This window comes from Amblyomma americanum, chromosome 1 (genome assembly GCF_052857255.1).
Source record: "Amblyomma americanum isolate KBUSLIRL-KWMA chromosome 1, ASM5285725v1, whole genome shotgun sequence".
Classification (NCBI taxonomy): domain Eukaryota; kingdom Metazoa; phylum Arthropoda; class Arachnida; order Ixodida; family Ixodidae; genus Amblyomma; species Amblyomma americanum.
This window is the reverse complement of record NC_135497.1, coordinates 421,081,650-421,104,769: the sequence shown is the minus strand read 5'-3', so window position 1 is coordinate 421,104,769 and position 23,120 is coordinate 421,081,650. Positions and strand designations below refer to the sequence as shown.

Genomic DNA, 23,120 nt, shown 5'->3' with positions numbered 1-23,120 from the left:
ATCTCGGTAGACACCCGAACCGCGCCCGTAAGGGAAGGAAAGTGAAAAAAATTTATGTGGATCAGCGCGGCTAATCCAAGATATACAAAGCGAAAGATATCGCCGTTCACTGCGTTCATTACCGTTGGCGTTGATAATGTTCTAGACGTCGATGGCTTTGAGGAAAGGAAAGGCGCATAACTGGCTCCCTGGATATGCGGACGCCTCATTCCTGCTTTGTTACATGTGGTGGTGGTGAGAGATAGAGATGGGACCTGAATGCATTAGCGCTGACAGCGTTGTGGCTGACATGCGGCACTGCAGCAATAGCTAGGTGGCAGCGTTCATTTGGTGATCAATCTCTCGCCATCAACCATTAACTGCAGGCCACCTACCAGGGTAGCAGGGAGAAAAATTGTTTTGTGAGGAAAGTAAATGGCGCAGTATCTGTTTCACATATCGGCGGACATCTGAACTGCGCCGTAAGGGAAGGGATAAAGGAGGGAGTGAAATAAAGGAAGAGGTGCCGTAGTGGAGGTCTCCGGAATAATTTCGACCAACTAGGGATCTTTAACATGCACTGACATCGCACAGCACACGGGCGCCTTAGCGTTTCGCCTCCATCGAAACGCACCCGGTGTCGCTTTTGTGCCAACACAAGCCAGTATATAGGCAGCTTCCTCGGCAGTCTCTGGGTGCCTTGAAAGCTGTACCTGAGTGACCAATAAATTTCTTTCAATGCACTTTAAATTTAGGGCAGTGGCCGGTTTCATTAACAACTTTATGCAGCACTTAAAATGAATGTTACATATCAAAGAGAGAACAGTTTATTTTTATAATGTGTGAATATTAATTCTTGATTTGCTGATGCACTGCAGCAGCTTTTGTGCGCTGGCGACGGCAGCATGCTTTACGAAACTGCTTGGGAAGTAGGTTATTTCTCAGTATTTTACCTCTCTTTCTGGTGCTAATTATGAGAGCACAACTTACTAAGCTGGTCCTGAAGTGTATGATTTAGCAATCCATTTCTTTCAAAAAAGAAAAATGAGAAGGCGGACCTCTGTAAAAAGATAATTACAGAATACGCCCAGCCTTCCTACATGCTTAACAACACATTCTGCACGATGCACGAACACCTCCACTCTGCTATCACGATCAGCTCACAAAGAAAATAAGGCTATGCCGCATATCAAAACTCTCTGTTTGGAACAGTTCAAAAACACCGCACTCGTGCTCTCACCGCTGGCAATCCACCGTTGCGCAATGTTATTTCAAGTAATTGCTATTTACCCCTAAAATAGAGGGCACACAAAAAACATTTTTTTTTCAGCTTACAATGGCCTTGCAGCTACAGCAGCTGTCACCCAGGCGAAGGTCAATCAGAAAAAATTCTTTTCGACATAGACTACACCTCTGCCAAAGACTACAGAATCGAACTTAAGGCACTCATAACTTCGACGCAGAAGTCGAATACCTCGAGTTAACCATCTTCTACATGCATTGATTCCCAGGATGGCCTCTCCTGCAATGAGGCGGCGTTGCTTTTCTGCCGCTCTCTTGAAGTGCATTTGTTTTCTGTACACGTGCACTGTTTTCGCTGCTGCAGCATGAGTTTGTTTGTCTGTCGGATGATAGTGAATTTTCATGGTGCAATGGCATCTGCAGCCAAAGAGCGCCATTGCTCAAGATATTCTCGTTTCATCAAGGTGGGGTCAAAGTCGCTTTTCCCAAGCATTCCACCCTAAATAAGCTCAACACCAGGCGAAGAGAAGCTTGTACCCATGGCATCACCAGTGGGTACCCGGCGGCACTGGCCATCCAAGCATGCACCTCCCGGATGCGAGGATTTATCTGTCTACTGGGCAACACTGTTAATCGCAGCGTTGGGCCGATGTAGAAAGAACAGAGCATAAATTTTCTCAGGTCGAACAGATTATATCTACTCGAGATATTCTGCTTTTTGTGCAAGGTGATCGAAGGTTGTAAGTTTGGTTTTGTAGTCATTCTTAGGAGGCGTATAGCCTATTTTAAAAATAATACACTGGTTTTGAGTGTGGTCATTTTCTTAATAAACGATAAAGTTCTGTGTACGTGCTCTTATTATAGAGCGGCTAACCTTATGAATTAACAATTTGATGACAGCCGCCGCGGTTGCTGACAGCTTATGGTGCTCGGCTGCTGATGCGAAATACGCGGGCTTGATTCCAGCCACGGCGGTTGCATTTGGATGCTAGAGGCCCGTGTACTGTGCGATGTCAGTGCACGTCAAAGAACCCCAGACGGTCGAAATTTCCGGATCCTTTTACTACGGCTTCCTTCATAGCCTGAGTCGCTTTGGGACGTTAACCCCCATAAACCAAACCAAACCAAACAGTTTGATAAAACCCACTAAGTGCATTGATAAGGATGAAAGCGGAAACAATTTATTATTGGACACTTTCCATGGTAGTGCTTAATTTGCTGCTGAAGCACCGCAACTTTGAGCGCCACTTTAAATAGTATGCTTTACAAAGGTGATATCCAAGTAGCTCAATAAGCAGGCAGTGAAACAAAAAAAAAATTGGCAGTGGCTTAGCTGAGGTAGGCCAGGATATGCGTAGCGAGAGCTACGTACGCACGCTTAGCCGTTCAAGCTTCATTCTTCCGCTGACGGGCCTCTTCACGCCATGGAACGATTTTGGGGTCGTCTGAAGCAAGTTCTAGATGCCGAAGAAGATGCCGCTTGCAGTACACGCGCTCACCGTCTGCTTTTTCACCCATGGAGCACCTTATTAGCAATGCGTTGTTGTTGTGACTGCAGGTAGAATGAAGAGGAATGTGCATGAGCCTGCCCACTGGCTCAAGATGAGCCAGACAGTAGGAGAGTTCAAAAGAGATACGGGAGGAGAGATGCAAAAAAGGACGTGCGTCGCAAGAACCGCGTCATATAAAGCAATCAGTACAGCTTAGCAACAGATACTCATGGTGACAAAGAGCCCTCCCCACATATGCGACAGCCTTTAGATCCCAGCCCTGTAAGGCCAGGAAGCCGCCTCTCGTCACTAGCAATGCGCATACGCATATCCTCAATGCATTTATACGTCAATCTCGACAGCCATGCTCAACTGCAACACATTTTGAACGACGCAGCTGGTTGCCATGATGACGGCGCATGCGCGGAAGTGGGACGTGACGTCACGCCTCTCTACCGCGCATGCGCCGCACATCTCAGTGTGGTTGACAACACTGAGGTCACCCAGTGACATCACTGGGATTTCATCTACACTTGCCATATCTGTTGCTCGAACCAGCGTCGTCGTATGAGAAAATTGGATTTTGGCGAGAGGTAATGGCGCAGTATCGGTCTCACATCTCGGCGGACACCTGAACCGCGCCGTAAGGGAATGAATAAAAGAGATAGTGAAAGAAGAAAGGAAGATAGAGGTGCCGTAGTGGAAGTCTCCAGAATTTTTTTCGACCACCAGGGGACCTTTAAGGTGCACTGACATCGCAGAGCACAGGGGCGCCTTTGCGTTTCGCCTCCATCGAAACGCTGCTGCCGCGGTCGGGTCCGAACCCGGGAACTCCGGATCAATAGCCGAGTTCCCTAACCACTGATCCACCGCGGCGCGGGTGAACCGGATTGTAAGGAAAGTGAAAATGAATATTGGTTTTTGGGAAACCAAATGTTGCAGTATCTGTCCCATATATCGGTGGGCACCTGAACCGCGCTAGAATGGGAGGAATAGGGCGAGACTGAGAGAAGAAAGGAAGAAAGAGAGGCCGTATTGGGGGGCTCTGGAATAATTTCAGCCACCTGATGATTTTTCACGTGCACTAACAGCATACAGCACATGGGCGTCTTAGAGTTTCGACAGCATCGAAACGCGGCCGCCGCGGTCGGGCGCGAACCCGCGTACTCCAGATCAGTAGCCGAGCGCCCTAGCCACTCAGCATCAGCAGCGGGTAATAAAAAATAAAAAAAACGAAGGTAGAATGAGCACAGGGAAAGGTTTTCGCTTTTGCGCCCTTAAGCAGACACAAGTACAATTCTGCAGAGAGGGGAGTTACTGCTGTGTATAGTCCATCTCATCCGCATCTCAACTCTCGCGCGACGTATACTGCGGATACGTGCACTCCACTGGCATTGGAACTTCAAGCCATTTACAATGCCATTGCTTTCCTTCCGCTCGTTCCAACATTTAATACAGTTCACATTTACACAGATTTCCGCGCCGCCCTTAAACAGCTTAAGGCTGTTCGACGAACGTTCCAGATTTCACAATCTATTCATATGCTCTGCGCAAAGTATCCATGTCCTGTGCGCATACACTGGATTCGCGGCCATGCCCAGGATCCACATAACATTCAAGCGGATGCTATGACTCATCTTCATACATGAGACGATCCGCCACCTTCCCCTCTTCCCACAGATCCGTTCCTGTCCCACGTTTCCGATTCCGAAGTTCTGCGCCAGCTAACACGCGCTCTAATTCCTCCGTGTTCGCACCCTCTCCCCCGTAGTCTTACTCGGCAGGAGGAGGTATCCGTGCGCCGTATTCGGGCAGGGGCGGCTCTGACACCATCTGTGCGTCATCGGTGGCGTGCCAAAGATCTGCCACTACCTGACAGGTGCCCTCCCTGTAGCGCTGCACCGGACATGTGTGATGTGCGGCACTTGTTGTGGACGTGCCCAGCGACGGCTGCTATCAGAAAACGGCTCCTCAGGGAGGTGGGCCTGCGGTGCAACCGCGAAAGTGGCTTCGTGATGTGGACAATGGACAACCGCTTCATTAACAACCTCTGCGACTACCTCAGCGCAACGGTTCTTCACTCCTTCTTTTAACTTTCAATACCGTGCATTCCTTCTCCCCCCCCCCCTTTCCTTTTTCAACTTATGCCTCATGGCACACTTCTCGAATAAAAAAAAGTACAATCTTGTAATTTTTCCACACCACGTCGCCGCTCGCAGCGTACACAGATATCCATGGTGAAAAAAGAGCATAAATCGACGCTATCTGTGGACCCTAACCATATGCACGCTTACGTAGCTTAAACGCAGGCACATTTCCACTTTTACTTTATCGTATGCAAGCAGCCTCGCAACGATAAGCCCGGCCTAGTGGTAAAACGCCAAAGTTTAGTCAAATATCTAGCAAGGCAAAATCAGTTCACAATTGATGGCGAGGCGCTGGAAGTGATAGAGGAATGGGTCTACTAAGGGCAGGTAGTCACAGCTGATCCGGATCATGAGAGGGAAATAACGAAGTATAAAAATGGGATCGAGCCCATATGGAAGGTTCTCTCAGAACATGAATGGCAGCTAAGCAATATCCGTCAAGCGAAAAGTGTAAAACAGCTGTATCTTACCGCTACCCACCTACGGGGTAAAAATGTGGTGGCTAACGGAAAGGGTTCAGCTTAAGTTAACGACAACGCAGTGAGCCATGGAAAGAAAAATGATAGGCGTACCACTAAGAGGCAGGAAGGGGGCAGAGTGCGTGAGCGAACAAACGCGGGTTAATGACATCCTAGTCGAAATCAACAGAAAGAAATGTGCTTGGGCAAGGATTGTAATGCGAATAAGACATAACCGCTGCTCCTTAAGGGGAACGGAGTGAATGGCAAGATTAGCAGGGGGCGGCAGAATGTTGGGTGTTCGGATCAGATTAAGAAGTTTGTAGGCATAGGGTGGGCGCAGCTGTCAAAGGACAGGGTTAATTGGAGAAAAATGGAAGAGGCTTTTTCCCTGCAGTGGGTGTAGTCAGGGTGATGACGAGTGGCACCATCTTCTTGTCAGAACGGGAACCATTAATGTCAACAAACCGACGCTCCTAAGCCTAGTACCGGCAGAATCATGCCTCTAATTAAAAAAATTAAGCACATATAGAAATGAAAATTAAAAATTGGTTCTTGAGGAAGGGAAATGGCGCAGTAACTGTCTCGCATATCTCGGTGGACACCCGAATCGCGCCATAAGGACAAACAGGCAGACAGAAAAACTTTATTGAGCAAGTGAGTTTTAGACCCAGCTGGTCCCCTGTGCCACTGCGCGGACCCGCACTGCATCAAGTAGGTCATGCCGGGACATGACGTCGGTAGCCCGAGTCACCGCAGCAATCTGTGATGTCGGGTCTGCAGACATAAGCAGGACCTCTCAGTCCTTCCAGCTCGAGATGGCGTACTGTCCCCGCGGGGGAGGGTAAGCAGGGCAGCCGAAAAGGATATGGGAGAGTGTGGCATGAGGGTCACCGCATAGGAAGCATGCAGGGGTTGTGCCGCAATCGTGGGATAAAAGCTGAGGGGATGACAGAAAGCGGTTCTGGAGGCGTCTGAAGAGGATCTGTTGGGAGTGCGTAAGAGAGGGGTGGGGAGGAGGGTAAGTCCGACGGTCCAAACGGGGTATTTGCGTGAGCTCCGCAAAGATGTGCGCCCGCACCCTTGAGAATCCTGGATCGAGACTGTCCTCAGCCCGGCAAATCAAACCTCGGGCCAATTTATCGGCAGCCTCGTTTCCAGGGTTCCCAGAGTGAGCCAGCACCCACTGAAGCTCTACCCTGCGCGGTAAATTTTGGGTAAGAGTGTTCAACAATTGCCAGGCAGGGGCGTGAATCCTGCCCCTGGCAAAGTTGGACAGAGCCGTTTTGTAGTCGCTGAAGATGTATTGGGCGTCCGAATGTGCAAGGGCTAGGGTGAAGGTGGCCTCCTCTGCCTCCTCAGGCGTAGAGCCCGAGGGAAGACGGTGAGTTAGGGGGTGAGGTAGGGTTGAATTGTAGGCAACTGCTACCGCTTCATGCGCTGTAAATGCGGCGTCTACCCAAATGGCATCGTGGGCTTGCCCATAATACTTATGGAGGGCATTAGCGCGAGCTACGCGGCGAGGGATGTCATATTGGGGATGGACGTTTCGAGGAAGGGGTTTCACAACGAGGTGTATGGATGTGTCGAGGGATGGCTATAAGGGTTGACTGGTTAGCGGGCATGTTGATGCGAAGGGAGGAGAGTATATGGCGGCCAGTGGCGCTCGTGGCAATTCTAAGGTATACTGTGTCTGAAGGTGCGCGTCAACTAGTTCCTGAATGGTGTTATGCATGCCTAGTGCAAGAAGTTTGGCTGTGCTAGTGCTAGGAGGTAGGTTTAGGGCTGCCTTAGTCGCAAGGCGGATCATTGCGTTCACGCGTTCGGTTTCCTTGCGGTTCAATCTGAGATATGGGGTTGCGTATAAAATGCGGCCAAGCATAAATGCATGCACTACTTTCATGTTGTCCGCTTCGTCTAAACCCTTGTTAAGGGAGGACACTCGGCGTAGAAGGTGCAACATGGATTGCGTGGAGGTCTTGAGTCTTTTAAGGGTGTGTTCATTTCGTCCAGAATCCTGCAAGTTGAGGCCAATAATGCGGAGGGCGGGTGTGACGGGGATAGGGGATGCTTTTAAATTGATTTGGATGGGCGAGTTAGCGCCAGATTTTGGCCTAATTAGGAAGAGCGCGGACTTAGATGGGGAACATTCGAGCCCGATGGATGACGCGTGTGATGAGATGGTGTTTGCTGCTAACTGAAGAGTTTCCTCAATTTCCCCGTCAGAGCCATGAGTGGTCCATGTGGTAATATCATCAGCATACAGGGTATGCTTTAGGTGGGGGATTAGAGCCAGTTTCTGAGTTAGGGGGATGAGAGCAACGTTAAAGAAAAGGGGAGAAAGGACCGCCCCTTGAGGGGTTCCGAGCTCTCCGAGTGCATAAGGGATGTGGTAATCTGATCTATGTGCAGGGAGGCAGTGCGGCCCGAGAGAAACGCACGAGCGTAGTTGTAGGTTTTAGGGCCTACCTGTAGAGCCTGCAGTTCCCGTAAGATGGCATCGGGTCGAATTCTGTCAAATGCCTTGGTGAGGTCAACTGCCAGGATAGCTTTAGTGTGATGGGGGATGGTATCATCAAGCACGTCATGCGCAATTTGAAGTAGGGCGTCCTGCGCAGATAGATGCGCACGAAAGCCGAGCATACTGTGGGGGAAAGGGTGGTTGTTTTCCATGTACGTTGTTAGCCGAGCAAGAATTATGTGCTCGAAGACCTTGCCTAGAGAGGATATAAGAGAAATGGGGCGGATGTTGTCTAGGGTGATAGGCTTGTGGGGTTTTGGAATAAAAATAATTTTTTCATGCTTCCACGAGGGAGGGAGAGTACCTGCCTCCCAACATTCGTTAAAGTAGTTGACTAAGTCAGAGGTGGAAGCATCGTCAAGATTACTGATAGCCACGTTGGTAATTTGATCATCTCCGGGAGCGGTATTCCGTAATTTCAATAGGGCGTCTCTAATAAGGGCATCAAGCTCGGGCTGTGGTGGGTCTGCATATTCAGGATAGTTGCAAGGGTGACCGGGTGCTTTATAGGTGCATTTCACCTGGGCGAGGAAGGCGTCGGTGTCCTGTCGATGGTTGTGAGCGAGGCGGCGAATGCTAAGGCGCGTCTGAGATTTGGATCTGGGGATCTAGCATGTGCCGTAACAGATGCCAAGCGCGCGTTGTGGAGAGATTGCCGCGGAGACCGTCACAAAACTCAGCCCAGTTAGCTTCGCAAAGAGTGGCACTACATTGTACTATTTGGGATTGAATCTGGGCAAGTTTGAGTTTTAGTCTCCTATTGTGCTTCTGAGTCTTCCACCTTTGCGTTATGTTGTCCTGTGCTTGGAGGAGGTGGGCGAGCTTGCTGTCAATAACAGGGGTGTCTGAGGTAGGGTCGAGCGTTTGAGTGTGTTGGCGAATGTCTTTTTGCAACTGAATAATCCAGGTGTCTAGGTAGAAGAGAGCCTGTGTTCGCTGCGCTTGTCTAAATTTGCGGAGCGCGTCCCAATTAGTGTGCTTTACGGTAAATTTGCGCTGAGATCGGCGATAGTTCAGCGTTATTCGAATTAGGTGATTATCGCTGCCTAGTGTGGAAAGCATTCTTTCCCACTGCAGGTGGTCCATGTTTCTACCAAGCGTGAGGTCTGGGCTAGTATCGGCAGTAACACTGTTAACAATCCGCGTAGGTAAGCTGAAATCATTAAATATGATCAGGTGGAGCGCCAGCGTCTCATTGTATAAAACTGTGCCTCTGTGGTTGGTGCGCCGATAGCCCCAGTCCACGTGAGCGCAATTAAAATCTCCGGCAATAAGTAGGGGGTTTGATCCGGCCAACTGGGTTGCGGAATTGAGAAGTGAGGGGAGTAAGTTAATTGGCTGACGTGGGAGAAGGTAGCAGTTAAGAAAGAACAGGCTTGATTTTTCAGGGGTGGGCGGTAAGACTTCAATAAGGCTGTTAGCGATAGGGGAGGTAATTACGTGCTCCACGTAATACAAGGATTTACTGACATATGTGACCACCCGAGAAAGATCAGTGGGGTATGAGGGGATAAAAGCGTATCCTGGCAGCTGTCTGCAAACATTGGCGTCCTGAATGGCGATAATGTCTGGTGGGGATGACGCACTTGCGATAATTTGCTGCAGAGGATCGCGCTTTCGACGAAAGTGCCCGCAATTCCACTGAATAATCTGTAAAGAATTAAGGCCCGTTGGAGGAGCCATGTTGTTGGGTAATGAGGGGAAGGAGGGGTGTGGAGAGTGGGACTGTGGGAGGATAGTCCGTTGAGAGTTCAGGAGTGAGGCGAGTTAAGCGCTCCTCTACCTTGGTCATGATGCTACATATGACACTATCCGTTAGACGGGTAATGGTAGATTCAATCATAAGCTGGCACTGTGCAGTGAGCTGCGCAGTAATGCGCTCTGTGAGCCTGGCTTCCAAGCTTTGGGCGAAGGCCTGAAATTTGGCGTCTAGGTCTATTGGTTCGACTGGGCTCTCATCAGGCCTTATTTTTTAGGGGGAAGTTGGGCGGGTTGGGTGAGTGAAGGGGAGGGGGTGGAGGATGGGGAGATACAGCAGAGGTGGCGGTAGAGAGGGCTGCCCTGAGCTGCTTTACCTCCTCTCGCAGAGCCTTCACGTCCGGGTCCTAGGAGGTCCTGGTGTTCGTCCAGCAGCCTTGGAGGTCCATGTTGCAGTAGACGGGAGGGTCGTTTTCAGCGGAGGAAATTCGTTCTTGTTCGTTTGCAGCGGAGGAAAGTCATCCTTGTTTGGGGGCATTGCCTTCTGGGGCGATGGGTTGCGTGGTTGGGCGGTGCGATTTCTAGCCATGCACGAGCCGGTGCCCGTGAGGTGCTGGCCTCTGCAGAGAATGCAGGTCGGGATGCAGGAGGGCACATCTTGCGGGTCATGCTTGTCTCCGCACCGCGGGCAGAGAGCAGTCTTGGGGTGCGAGCACACGTCATACCTATGGCCCGGCCGACGACAGTTCGTGCACGCGTCTGGACTTCCCTTGTACGGCGTGCATCTGTACACTACACTCATGTAGCGCATGATATGGGGGACTGGTCCGTGCGCAAAGGTGATCAGTATGGAATGAGTCCTACCTATTCTGCGGGCTGCAATGATATCAGCGTACGGGTTACGGGTCTGGAGGTCCCGTAGCATTTGCTCTGGCGTCTCCTCCCAGTAGGCTTGCGAGATGACTCCACGCACAGCAGCCGCCGGCGGTGCAATGTAGGCTGCGACAGGATAAGCGGTCTCTTGGAGGACCACTTCCCTGAGCTGGACGAGGTGAAGGGCGGTTGTTTCATGTGGGGTAGCGACCGTGAAGGTGTTACTCGTTGGGTGGATCCTCAGGTGAATATCCCCGAGGTCACGGCCAGCAGCGCTGACTTGCAGGGCTTGCAGGAGTGGCTGCGCCATGGCGCCTTTCAAAGCGAGGCCTCCTCTTGGTCGGTAAACGACCCGTATAGTGCCGGGAGGGAGTGAAGCAAGTTGTTTGCTTTGGTGTGCGACTGCGTGCGTCGCGCGCAGCTGTTCTTGTTGAGGCCTGTATGTAGGGGTAGCAGACGCAGGGGTCGCAGGGGTAGAGGACGCGGACGCCGTAGGCTTAGATGGAACAGACGCTGCTTGATGGGATATGGCCAGCGTTTCCGCGCTTGATATTTCACCCTTGTACGCGCGGAGCATCGGGGTCCACTCACTGGGACGAAGGTCTTCCCTCTGCGCTTGCACCTCCATGGCTGCTGGGGGTACGTGCGCTGCCGGTGAGTGAGGAACGCAGCGCGCCGGCGAGGCTCGCCTCGATGAGGCGAGGCTTAGCGCTGTTGTGATCGCGCTTCCTTCCTGCTGTGGAATTCGGCGAAGAGACGTGACTGCAGGACTGCCAGAGGGAACGACAACAATAGCGTCCCCACGTGTTCGAACAGAAATGCCGGAAGCAGCGACGATAGCCTCCCCATAGCAACGACAGTGTTCAACAGGAATGCCATCGACGACCATAAGCGTATTCGTTCCGGTCACCAGTGCAGGATCTTTCGACAATCCATAAGCGTATTCGTTACGGTCACCAGTGCAGGATCTTTCGACACCTGCGGGGAGACATCCAGCATTCCTGTGTCATGCAGCTGCCCTCCGGACGCACGTGCGCGGCCACCTGGAAGCCGCGGGGACGACAACGTGACCGGGTCCTGTTCCCTTTCCCTCAACCGAGCTGCGAAGAAGCATCAGGACCGGCCTGCCGTGGGTGGTACCATCAGTGTCATCGTGTATTGGACATCATTCTTCGAACTGTATTCCCCAGCTAGGGATCTGGGGAATACGAAGAGTATTTAAAGAGCTGCTGGTTTGATGCCAAAAGAGCCCCCTTCTTGAGAGGTATCAGCGACTCCCGACTCCTAAGAATCTCTCTTTACTGAGAAGCCCTCCCAGTTGGCCGTACTTGTACATACTGTAATTAGTCCTCGTATAAAGTTTTCCCAGTTTTCTTCTTCCGATCGTCCTCGTCTCTTCTCGGGCCCAGTCACGCTACCTGAATCCCAACAACTGGTGGCAGCGGTGGGATGCTGCTACCTGAATTCCAACAGCGCAGCGGCACAGCAGGCGGAGACGTTTTCACTTGCCAGTTCTTGTAAATCATCGGGCACATCCAAAAGATAATTACGGTTAGGGCCCGTGTACCTTCCTGGATCCGTTGAGGGTCTTGACGGGTCCTTGGGAAGATTGAGCTGGGCACAGGAGCCAGAAATTGGCGGAGTCGTTGCGAGACGCGTCCGCTCACTCGGGCCCCTAGCGGCGATTCTCCGCCATAAGGAAGGGATACAGGAGGGAGTGAAAGAAGGGACAAAGAGGTACTGTAGTGAAATGCTCCGGAATAATTTCGATCACATGGGGAGCTTTAACGTGCACTGGGATCGCACTACACACGGGCGTCTTGGCGTTTCGCCCCCATCAAAAGGGGACCGCCGTGGTCGGGTTCCAACCATAGTACTCGGTCTCAGTAGCATAGCGCCCTAACCACTGAGCCACCGCGCTTATGTCGTCTTCTTATAGATGAGGCAAAACAAAGCGAAAGATCAGTGCGCGATTTGTGTCCAGTGAACGCGCTGAAAAAGTCAGCAACAACGACGCATTCACCCGCCGCGGTGGCTCAGTGGTTAGGGCGCTCGGCTATTGATCCGGAGTTCCCGTGTTGGAACACGAACAAGGCGGCACATTCCGAGGCAAAGCCCCTCCTTTATCCCTTCCCTTACGGCGCGGTTCAGGTATCCATCGATATGTGAGACAGATACTCGTACTGCACCATTTCCTGTCCCTAAAACCAATTTCTAAATTCCTTCATCAGGGACTCCAATAATAATACTAATAATAATGTTCGGTTTTTGGGAAAGGAAATGGCGCATTATCTGTCTCATATATCGTTGGAGCTTTGCCTTTAAGAGTGGAGCGCGACAGCGTGTTGCAGCACTGCCAGGGAGTCCACGGAACGCCACCGCCTGTTCGGCGCGACGCCCTGCCCGTTACACAAATTGCTCTGCTACGTACAGTGAAACGGACGCGCGGAGCGGCAAAGCACGTAGAAGCGCTGCCAGGCGCCTTGCCGAAACGCGTGGGACTCAAGTTACAGTTGTAGTTCGTCGGCGCATCGTTCTCGACAAACCCGATATACCACGAACGGCAGCATAGCTTCCGCGCCGAACGAACGGGCAGCAAGCCGCAAGCTTCGTGGTGAACGCGCTTCGGATGTGCGCTGCGTTGTTCGCCGCTCACCGCTTGATTCCCGCGTGCCCGCACGGCCCCACTGCGCCCGAACGAGACGAGCGGGAGGCGCTTCCGTCGCGCGCTACTTGTTGGGGCAGTGGCGTACATTGAGAGGAAGAGGAGGAGGGATTTTTCGCTGACGGCCAACGCCGACGACACCTGCTTTTCTGCGATACACGAGCTCCTTAACGCTGTCGCGTTAAAAAAGTCATCCGTCTGGCCCTGGAAACCACTGAAAGCCTGCTGAAAAGAAAAGAAGGTGACGGCGGTAAAGACTCGACTTCATCGCACTCTGATTCCTTGACGGGTGCAGTTAAAGTTATTTCATTAACTTTCCCTTACAGCGCGGTTTTGGTGTCCGCCGAGTTATGTGAGACTTACTACGCAATTTCCTTTCCTCAAAAACCAATTTTCAAGTTTGCGTTTCGCACACTGAATAGGCAGCGCGTCCACCCTGCCAGACCAGCAGGCAGCACTTAATGTTTGATCGCGAGAGATTGTTCCCGCAATGAACGCTGCGGCCATTGCTGGTGTGCCGAGTGTGTACCACAACTTTGTCAGCGCTAATGCATGGAGCACACATCTCTCTCTCTCTCTCTCTCTCTCTCTCAATACCCGGCTTCATACCACGCGTATAGATAGATAGGTCGGGTGTGGGCAACATTGAGCTTGTCTGTAGCGGCTAGCAAACGGAAACATGCCGTGACCGGGTTACACGACCACGGCAGCCACGTTGATGGAGGATAAACGCTGAAGGTGCCCGTGTGCTATGCAATATCACTGCACGTAAGTATCCCCAGCTGGTCGAACTTATTCCCGAGCCCTCCACTCAGGCACCTCTTTCTTCCTTTGTTCTCTCACTCTCTCCTTTCTCCATTCCCTTACGGCGAGGCTCGGGTGTTCACCGAGATATGTGGTACAGTTATTCGGCCATTTTCTTTCTATTTATTAAAAATATTAATAATTGGTTTTTGGGGAAAGGAAATGGCGCAGTATCTGTCTCATATATCGTTGGACACTGAACAATGGTGGCTGGAAGGGGGCAGTGTGACGGGCAGGAGCCGGCGGGGCGCCCAGAGGAGCGATGAAAGTTGTAGATGGCGCTACCTGCAGCTGGTGTGCAGCCATCGCGCCTGTTTCAGGGGGCGGCGCTGGGCAGCTAGGACGCCCGTCTAGCTAGCGTCGCGTTTTTTTAATAGTCGCTTAAGAACAAATGATGCGCGGCGCAAGTACTACAAGCTGTTTTCTGCTCAGATTCATTAATGAGAAGAGTGAAGCTTCTTTGGAGAGCAAAGAATAAAACGAGGCGTAATTTACTTCATCGTAACGCGCAGCAGGAGCTTAGATGTGCGACTTAAAAAAAAGGATTATATTTTGCACTTGAACGCAAAGTAGAACCTTGACATGCTGGACGCCTTGGTTTCCAAGAAAAGACATGGTGTTAACCCAAGCGAACACGGACAGCAAACATGAACGAATCGGAACGCTTTTCAACTTTGTCATTCACACATCCGCCGTAATATAGTCAGTGGCCACAGAAAAGAAAATACGCCCAAGAAAACAGGCAAATACTACTTTGTGGCCGCGCGCAATAAAACTCGGCGACATCACCAAATCTTCGTTCTGTTCTGTCCGCGTCAGCATTCGCCAGCACCAGAAGCTTTAGCTTTGTGAAAACAAAAAAAAATGAGGTGCTTATGTGGATGCAGAGGCAAACTTCAATATGCAGTAAATATTTTCCGTCACTGCTTTTGTTGTACAGGTCCACAAGGCCAGAGGAAACACTTCAATGTCCACAAGAGAATAAATGATTTTTATTTAACAGTGCAGCAAACCATATAACCATATGCACACATCAGACCGAGTGGAGCAGTGTGCCCTACTTCACTCTTCTTAACTTCAAATGTTTCTGGCGCTCCCTCTGAACAGCCTTGTCCTTATTTAAGGATTTTGTAAAAAAATGCAGCATAGTTAGCACCACAAACTGAATAATTCTGGCAGTAAGTTCTTTGCGATGAAGCTCGCATCCTACTTGGTGGAGCGTCAGACTGCTCAGAAATTGCATAAAATCATGCACACTGAAAGCATAAAGCTTCTCTGCCGAGAAAAACAATGTGAATGCACCCTCTAGCACTTTAATGAGCGTGGCCAACTCATCGCCAGGGTACAACAGGCCTCCCCTATCAAATTTTTGAGTGAACACACTGTCTGCATTACATTCAGCTGCTTCTCTGGTGACCATGAGGCCAGAAGCACAACGTTGGCAAGAAATTTTGCCACTAAACTTCCTGGCCACATATCCCGCCATGTAAAAGACAAGCCGGCTATCACTTGTCTCAACCACATAGCTGTTGTGGTCCGAACTGAGGCACTGCTGAATCACAGAGCCAGCATCATCAATGTTGCCAACCTCCAGCATGTCCTCAATTATGTCCTGCATGCTAAATGTGTACTTATTTTCACCACTTGGTGAACTAAGGAGGGCATTAACAAGCTAGGCTGGACTGTTTCCTGACTTGGGCGGACGAGCAAGGTTATAGAAACTGAGGCAATTCACAGTTACGAGAAACTGTGCAGGGCTGGGATGATCATTTGTTCCCGAGTACTGTCTGATAATACCGAACAAGTTTTCGAACTTGTCCTGACTTAGCCTAGACGTCAATAGGTATTTGAAACCTTAAGACGCTAGGTATGTCAAAAGTGACAGTGTGCTTCGAATTGTAACGCGCAGTCCTTCAGCAGTGCTCTTGCTAAGAGAGCCACCTCCAACCCTCTTTGCCACATTTTCCCATTTATCTAAATAGTCCAGAAAAGCCGCCAGGTCGGCAACACCCTGAGAGGATGGTTTTAGTCCACTGCGTGGAAACCTTGACGTGAGAAGGGATATGAGGCCACTCATGCACTTCACAAGCTTTTCTGTCGGCGTAATTGAATCATAAGAGTGCTTTAGGTGTGCTTTAAGTATAAAGAGGCCTTTTATCACTTCTTCGCTAAAGAGTGTGAAGGCTAAACTTACTTTCATTTTTTCGAACGAGTTGGGTCTGATGTGTGCACTGGTTATATGTGGCATTGCCTTCAGCGTTAAAGGGCTTTTGTCCTTGTCCCATGCTAGTTCTATATGCTCTACACATGCTCGGCCATCTGGAGTTAAGAAACCAGTGGTTACAAATGCGTTTCTAACACATTTTACTAAATGCGGAAAATCTGAGCAGAAATGAAGCTCTCTTGTAGAGTCTACAGGATGTCGTTTCTTGAATGTGACATGATATGAGGATGCTGAAAGAGAAATGTAGGTATTTAGAGCCAACTCTTGTCGTACGTCCTCTAGATGTTTAGATCAAGATGTGTTCTCCAGATTACTGCACTCCAGCCTTGGAGTGCCATGCCAAATAAATCGAACACCAAGTGGTTTCTTACCACCAATTCCAAATGACCTCCACATGCTGCGGTTTCATGATGCTCCGTCACAAGTCAAAAAGTCAACAAACAGTCCAGCCCGTTCAGCCAGCACTATTGCTTCCAGCAAAAGCTTTGCAAGCATTTCGCCCTTGATGTTGCCTCTTGACGCAAAGACACCAAGTATTTGGGTTCAGTCACCTGCACAAAAATAAAAAAAAACACATAGGCAGCATGCATAACATAGTCTAGGAACACTGCTTGTATATTCAGTCAGCGGCACAGAATGTTTATTGAATCAACCATAATGGAAACCTTGTCTCTGCTTAGTGCTTATTTTGTGTGTGTAGCTGGGGCTAACACTCCTTACTACAAAAGGCTGCAGTAAAGGAAGACTGGGAAACCGCTTCTCTTTGTGCGCAACAAAACGGAGTGGCACACAAGGCCTATAAGCACATACAAGTCAAAATAAGCAGCATTACAAACCTTGAAATGGTTGGAAGAGCATCACCATTCCGTGATCTGCTGAAACAGTTTTCTTCGGGTGTATGTCTTCAGAGGTCTACGAAACCTTGTACTGCACCTGAAATTATAAAATTCCATGACTACACAGTGCTGCATGTCATATTTAATTACAATGCTACCATGCTAGAGATACCAACTGTCATGGGAGAGGTAGTTGCAGTGGCTGTGCTTACCTGCAGTTCTGACACTGAAGTGCTCGCACAACTTCATTTCGTCGAACACTATGCCACCATGTCGTGCATTCGTGTCCATATGCTCAGTTTTCAGAGCGATGGCCTCAAATACATTTTCACTAAAGCCAAAGCCACTTTTAAAGTTTTGAACATAGCGCTGTAGGCAGGTCCGGCTGGGTAGCATCAGGATCTTCTGTTTTCGAAGGTATTCATAGAGTTTAGGGCTTCTCATACGTAAGAGTACGCATTCAAGAATCTATTCTTTCTCATAATACATGCCAGACGTCGACTTTCTTGTTGCTGCTTTGAAGCAGGTCCAAATGGCCATTTGTAGCTTAAGAGGCAATACTTTGATGCGGTCACTGAGCACTTCATCCCCCATTTGCTCATTTGCCTGCCTCATAGCCTCTAGCAACCTCGCTGTGTTGCGCAGTTTTTTTTGCGCGGCTTGCAAGCGACGGCTTGTATTTGCGTGCTTTTTTAGCCGACTTATTGCCGCACGCGGCCGTTTTCTTCGTGACTGCTGGTTTTGAATCAGCTTCCTTAAATATTTACAGTGGATACAGGGTCTCGGCACTTCGCATGTGAGAAAGCATTTGGAGGAAAAGTGGGCGCCAGCAAACGATACATACTTGCTTGATTTTTCGGGGGTAAGTCCGCAACCAGTGCACATCACAAGCAAGTGAGTAGCGTCGAGGACTGCTTGAGCTTCAACAGAGGATTTAACGATGCGCTCCGAGTGCTTTACACCTCGCACATAGACATAGCACAGAATTGATCCCAGCTGGTTGTTGTCTTCTTGAAACTTGATCGCTTTTGGCAGCCGCATGCGACATATCTCATCTCCGTCTCGCTCGCAAACGCCGAAGAACTCAACGTGCGGTTCGGCTGCGAATCTCCGTTTGCTCCAGGAGCTATCTGGCAGCTGAAGGTTTTGGAAAATGCTCTCTACAGTTGCCTCGTTTTTGTCCTGTGCTGGTGACTGGCCCGGTGACAAGACGGCTATGTCGAGCGGATCCGATGACTGCGCCAACTGCGCGTCGTTGGCCGTGCCTATCCTTTTGCGTTTTGAACATTTTATGTCTTGGTTGCACAAATTCCTCTCCTTCCGTTTGACGGGTGCTTTCTTGGTGAAGTATTTGGGGGCATCCGGAAAGACAGCAGGGATAGCGTCGTCAGTCAGCTGTGGCCGATCACGTGGAATATCGACTACGTCCCCATTTATCACATGCCGAAAGGCCCTTTCGATGTACTTCATTTCGAAGTGGCGTTCACAAACGACACACTCTGTTGTTAGCTCCTTGTCAGCACGTTTGAAATTTCGCGACCACAGTTCGCGTCGAGCTGCATCTTTAGGCGGTCTGAAGAGGGAGGCCTTGTCTTTGCACGTTCTGTATCCGCTTCTGCAGCCAGGCACAAAACATGTTCGCGCTTTTGACGCCATGAGTGCACGCAGCGTTATCTATCACATAGCGCAGAAATAGCACTATATCACGCACTACACACCTTCAAATAATCACAGTGGCGCATATGCAGAGCTTTCCAGCTCTAAAGTAAACGCGACCAATCGGTAAACACGCACCTGCGGCCTCTGGTATGGAGCGGCGGCAACGGCTTGCACACCAGCGCGCTTCAGCGCCCCTAGCGGCGCGGGGAACTTTCATCGCACATCGCGCCTCTCCCTCCCATGGCGCGCATAGGGCGCCCGTCACACTGCCCCCTTCCAGCCACCATACCTGAACCGCGCAGTAATGGAAGGGGTAAAGGAGGGAGTGAAATGAGAAAGGAAGAAAGAGGTGCCGTAGTGGAGGGCTCCGGAATAATTTCGACCACCTGGGGATCTTTAACGTGCACTAACATCGCACAGCACACGGGCGCCTTACCGTTTTTCCTCGATAAAAACCCAGCCGCCTCGGTCGGGTTCGAACCCGGGAACTGCGGATGAGTAGCCGAGCGCCCTAAACATTGAGCCACCGTGGTGGGTATGGCTCAGTGGTTAACTAAGCTCTCCCGTGTCCATTAAAGTTTTCACCAGGTGCTACCTTCCTGGATTCCGCGTCAGGTCTTTGTGTGGCGAGGGGTGCGTGTCGGTTGAGCCGATTGTGTTGAAGGAATGCGCAGTACAAGAACACCGGCTCTGGTGGTCTGAAGCCGTCGCGCGGGACTCGGTTATAATTAGCTCGAGTGACAGCGCGCGCGCTGGTTTTCTTCGGAGGTAGTGGTGACCAGGTGTAAAAATAACATCGGCTGGTTGGTGTGCTCTGCTTTTGAGGATATGATGTGCGCGGGCTCATATTCTGCAACTGCCGTAATTGCGGCAGACAGCTTAAGAGCTGGTGATGATGTAGGCCTGTTTCTTGCTCCTCAATGGAGAGTATTGCGAGAGAGATGGCTGTCTGTTATGCCTCCAGAGTGCTCGTTGTTCATGGGGGGGGGGGGAGGGGAGGGGATAATGCCTGCAGAGTGTGATAAACGTTGGTGGCCGCCGATGCATAGCGCGATGCATAGTTTGTCGCGACGGCATATATGTGCGGGTTGCACAAGCTCCAGAGCCAACCCGACAGGTTTGGAAGGTTTTAAAGCGAAAAGCATCAGTACGCCAGCTTTTCGAGCCGTGGGCGGGGCCGCAAGTTTGACCTTTAATGCAGCTAGAGGTCAGTGTGGCCGCAAGTTTAACCTTGAATGTAGGTAGAGGTCAAACCATGGGAAATGACGCCTGTCTCACATATCTCGGTAGACACCCGATCCGCGCCTGTAAGGGAAGGAAAGTGAAAAAAAATTAATGTGGATCAGCTCGGCTAGTCCAAGATATACAAAGCGAAAGATGTCGGCGTTCACTGTGTTCATTAGCGTTGGCGTTGATAATGTTCTAGACGTCGATGGCTTTGAGGAAAGGAAGGGCGCATAACTGGCTCCCTGGATATGCGGACGCCTCATTCCTGCTTTGTTACATGTGGCGGTGGTGAGAGATAGAGATGGGACCTTAATGCATTAGCGCTGACAGCGTTGTGGCTGACATGCGGCACTGCAGCAATAGCTAGGCGGCAGCGTTCATTTGGTGATCAAACTCTCGCCATCAGCCATTAACTGCAGGCCACCTACCACCAGGGTAGCAGGGAGAAAAATTGGTTTTTGAGGAAAGGAAATGGCGCAGTATCTGTTTCACATATCGGCGGACATCTGAACTGCGCCGTAAGGGAAGGGATAAAGGAGGGAGTGAAATAAAGGAAGAGGTGCCGTAGTGGAGGTCTCCGGAATAATTTCGACCAACTAGGGATCTTTAACATGCACTGACATCGCACAGCACACGGGCGCCTTAGCGTTTCGCCTCCATCGAAACGCACCCGGCGTCGCTTTTGTGCCTACAGAAGCCAGTATATAGGCAGCTTCCTCGGCAGTCTCTGGGTGCCTTGAAAGCTGTACCTGTGTGACCAATAAATTTCTTTCAATGCACTTTAAATTTAGGGCAGTGGCCGGTTTCATTAACAACTTTATGCAGCACTTAAAATGAATGTTACATATCAAAGAGAGAACAGTTTATTTTTATAATGTGTGAATATTATTTCTTGATTTGCTGATGCACTGCAGCAGCTTTTGTGCGCTGGCGACGGCAGCATGCTTTACGAAACTGCTTGGGAAGTAGGTTATTTCTCAGTCTTTGAATATCTTTTCTGGCGCTAATTATGAGAGCACAACTTACTAAGCTGGTCCTGAAGTGTATGATTTAGCAATCCATTTCTTTCAAAAAAGAAAAATGAGAAGGCGGACCTCTGTAAAAAGATAATTACAGAATACGCCCAGCCTTCCTACATGCTTAACAACGCATTCTGCACGATGCACGAACACCTCCACTCTGCTATCACGATCAGCTCACAAAGAAAAAAAGGCTATGCCGCATATCTAAACTCTCTGTTGGGAACAGTTCAAAAACACCGCACTCGTGCTCTCACCGCTGGCAATCCACCGTTGCGCAATGTTATTTCAAGTAATTACTATTTACCCCTAAAATAGAGGGCACACAAAAAACATTTTTTTCAGCTTACAATGGACTTGCAGCTACAGCGGCTGTCACCCAGGCGAAGGTCAATCAGAAAAAAATTCTTTTCGACATAGACTACACCTCTGCCAAAGACTACAGAATCGAACTTAAGGCACTCATAACTTCGACGCAGAAGTCGAATACCTCGAGTTAATTAACCATCTTCTACATGCATTGATTCCCAGGATGGCCTCTCCTGCAATGAGGCGGCGTTGCTTTTCTGCCGCTCTCTTGAAGTGCATTTGTCTTCTGTACACGTGCACTGTTTTCGCTGCTGCAGCATGATAGCGTTTGTTTGTCTGTCTGATAGTGAATTTTCATGGTGCAATGGCATCTGCAGACAAAGAGCGCCATTGCTCAAGATATTCTCGTGTCATCAAGGTGGGGTCAAAGTCGCTTTTCCTAAGCATTCCACCCTAAATAAGCTCAACACCAGGCGAAGAGAAGCTTGTACCCATGGCATCACCAGTGGGTACCCGGCGGCACTGGCCATCGAAGCATGCACCTCCCGGATGCGAGGATTTATCTGTCTACTGGGCAACACTGTTAATCGCAGCTTGGGCCGATGTGAAAAGAACAGAGCATAAATTTTCTCAGGTCGAAGATATAATATCTACTCGAGATATTCGGCTTTTTGAGCAAGGTGATCGAAGGTTGTAAGTTTGGTTTTGTAGCCAATCTTAGGAGGCGTATAGCCTATTTTAAAAATAATACACTGGTTTTGAGTGTGGTCATTTTCTTAATAAACGATAAAGTTCTGTGTACGTGCTCTTATTATAGAGCGGCTAACTGTATGAATTAACAATTTGATGACAGCCGGCGCGGTTGCTGACTGCTTATGGTGCTCGGCTGCTGATGCGAAATACGCGGGCTTGATTCCAGCCACGGCGGTAGCATTTCGATGCTAGAGGCCCGTGTACTGTGCGATGTCAGTGCACGTCAAAGAACCCCAGACGGTCGAAATTTCCGGATCCCTTTACTACGGCTTCCTTCATAGCCTGAGTCGCTTTGGGACGTTAACCCCCATAAACCAAACCAAACCAAACAGTTTGATAAAACCCACTAAGTGCATTGATAAGGATGAAAGCGGAAACAATTTTTTTTTGGACACTTTCCATGATAGTCCTTAATTTGCTGCTGAAGCACTGCAACTTTGAGCGCCACTTTAAATAGTATGCTTTAGAAAGGTGATATCCAAGTAGCTCAATCAGCAGGCATTGAAACAAAACAAAATTGGCAGTGGCTTAGCTGAGGTAGGCCAGGATATGCGTAGCGAGAGCTACGTACGCACGCTTAGCCGTTCAAGCTTCATTCTTCCGCTGACGGGCCTCATCACGCCATGGAACGATTTCGGGGTCCTCTGAAGCAGGTTCTAGTAGCCGAAGAAGATGCCGCTTGCAGTACACGCGCTCACCGTCTGCTTTTTCACCCATGGAGCACCTTATTAGCAATGCGTTGTTGTTGTGACTGCAGGTAGAATGAAGAGGAATGTGCATGAGCCTGCCCACTGGCTCAAGATGAGCCAGACAGTAGGAGAGTTCAAAAGAGATACGGGAGGAGAGATGCAAAAAAGGACGTGCGTCGCAAGAACCGCGTCATATAAAGCAATCAGTACAGCTTAGCAACAGATACTCATGGTGACAAAGAGCCCTCCCCACATATGCGACAGCCTTTAGATCCCAGCCCTGTAAGGCCAGGAAGCCGCCTCTCGTCACTAGCAATGCGCATACGCATATCCTCAATGCATTTATACGTCAATCTCGACAGCCATGCTCAACTGCAACACATTTTGAACGACGCAGCTGGTTGCCATGATGACGGCGCATGCGCGGAAGTGGGACGTGACGTCACGCCTCTCTACCGCGCATGCGCCGCACATCTCAGTGTGGTTGACAACACTAAGGTCACCCAGTGACATCACTGGGATTTCAT

At 49.9% G+C, this 23,120-nt stretch overlaps 1 pseudogene; it reads right to left on the bottom strand.

Annotated features, from left to right (window-relative positions):
• Nucleotides 1–15,732: 15,732 nt before the first annotated feature.
• LOC144124675 (uncharacterized) lies at nt 15,733–18,593 on the bottom strand (annotated as a pseudogene).
• Between the last annotated feature and the right edge of the window lie 4,527 nt (nt 18,594–23,120).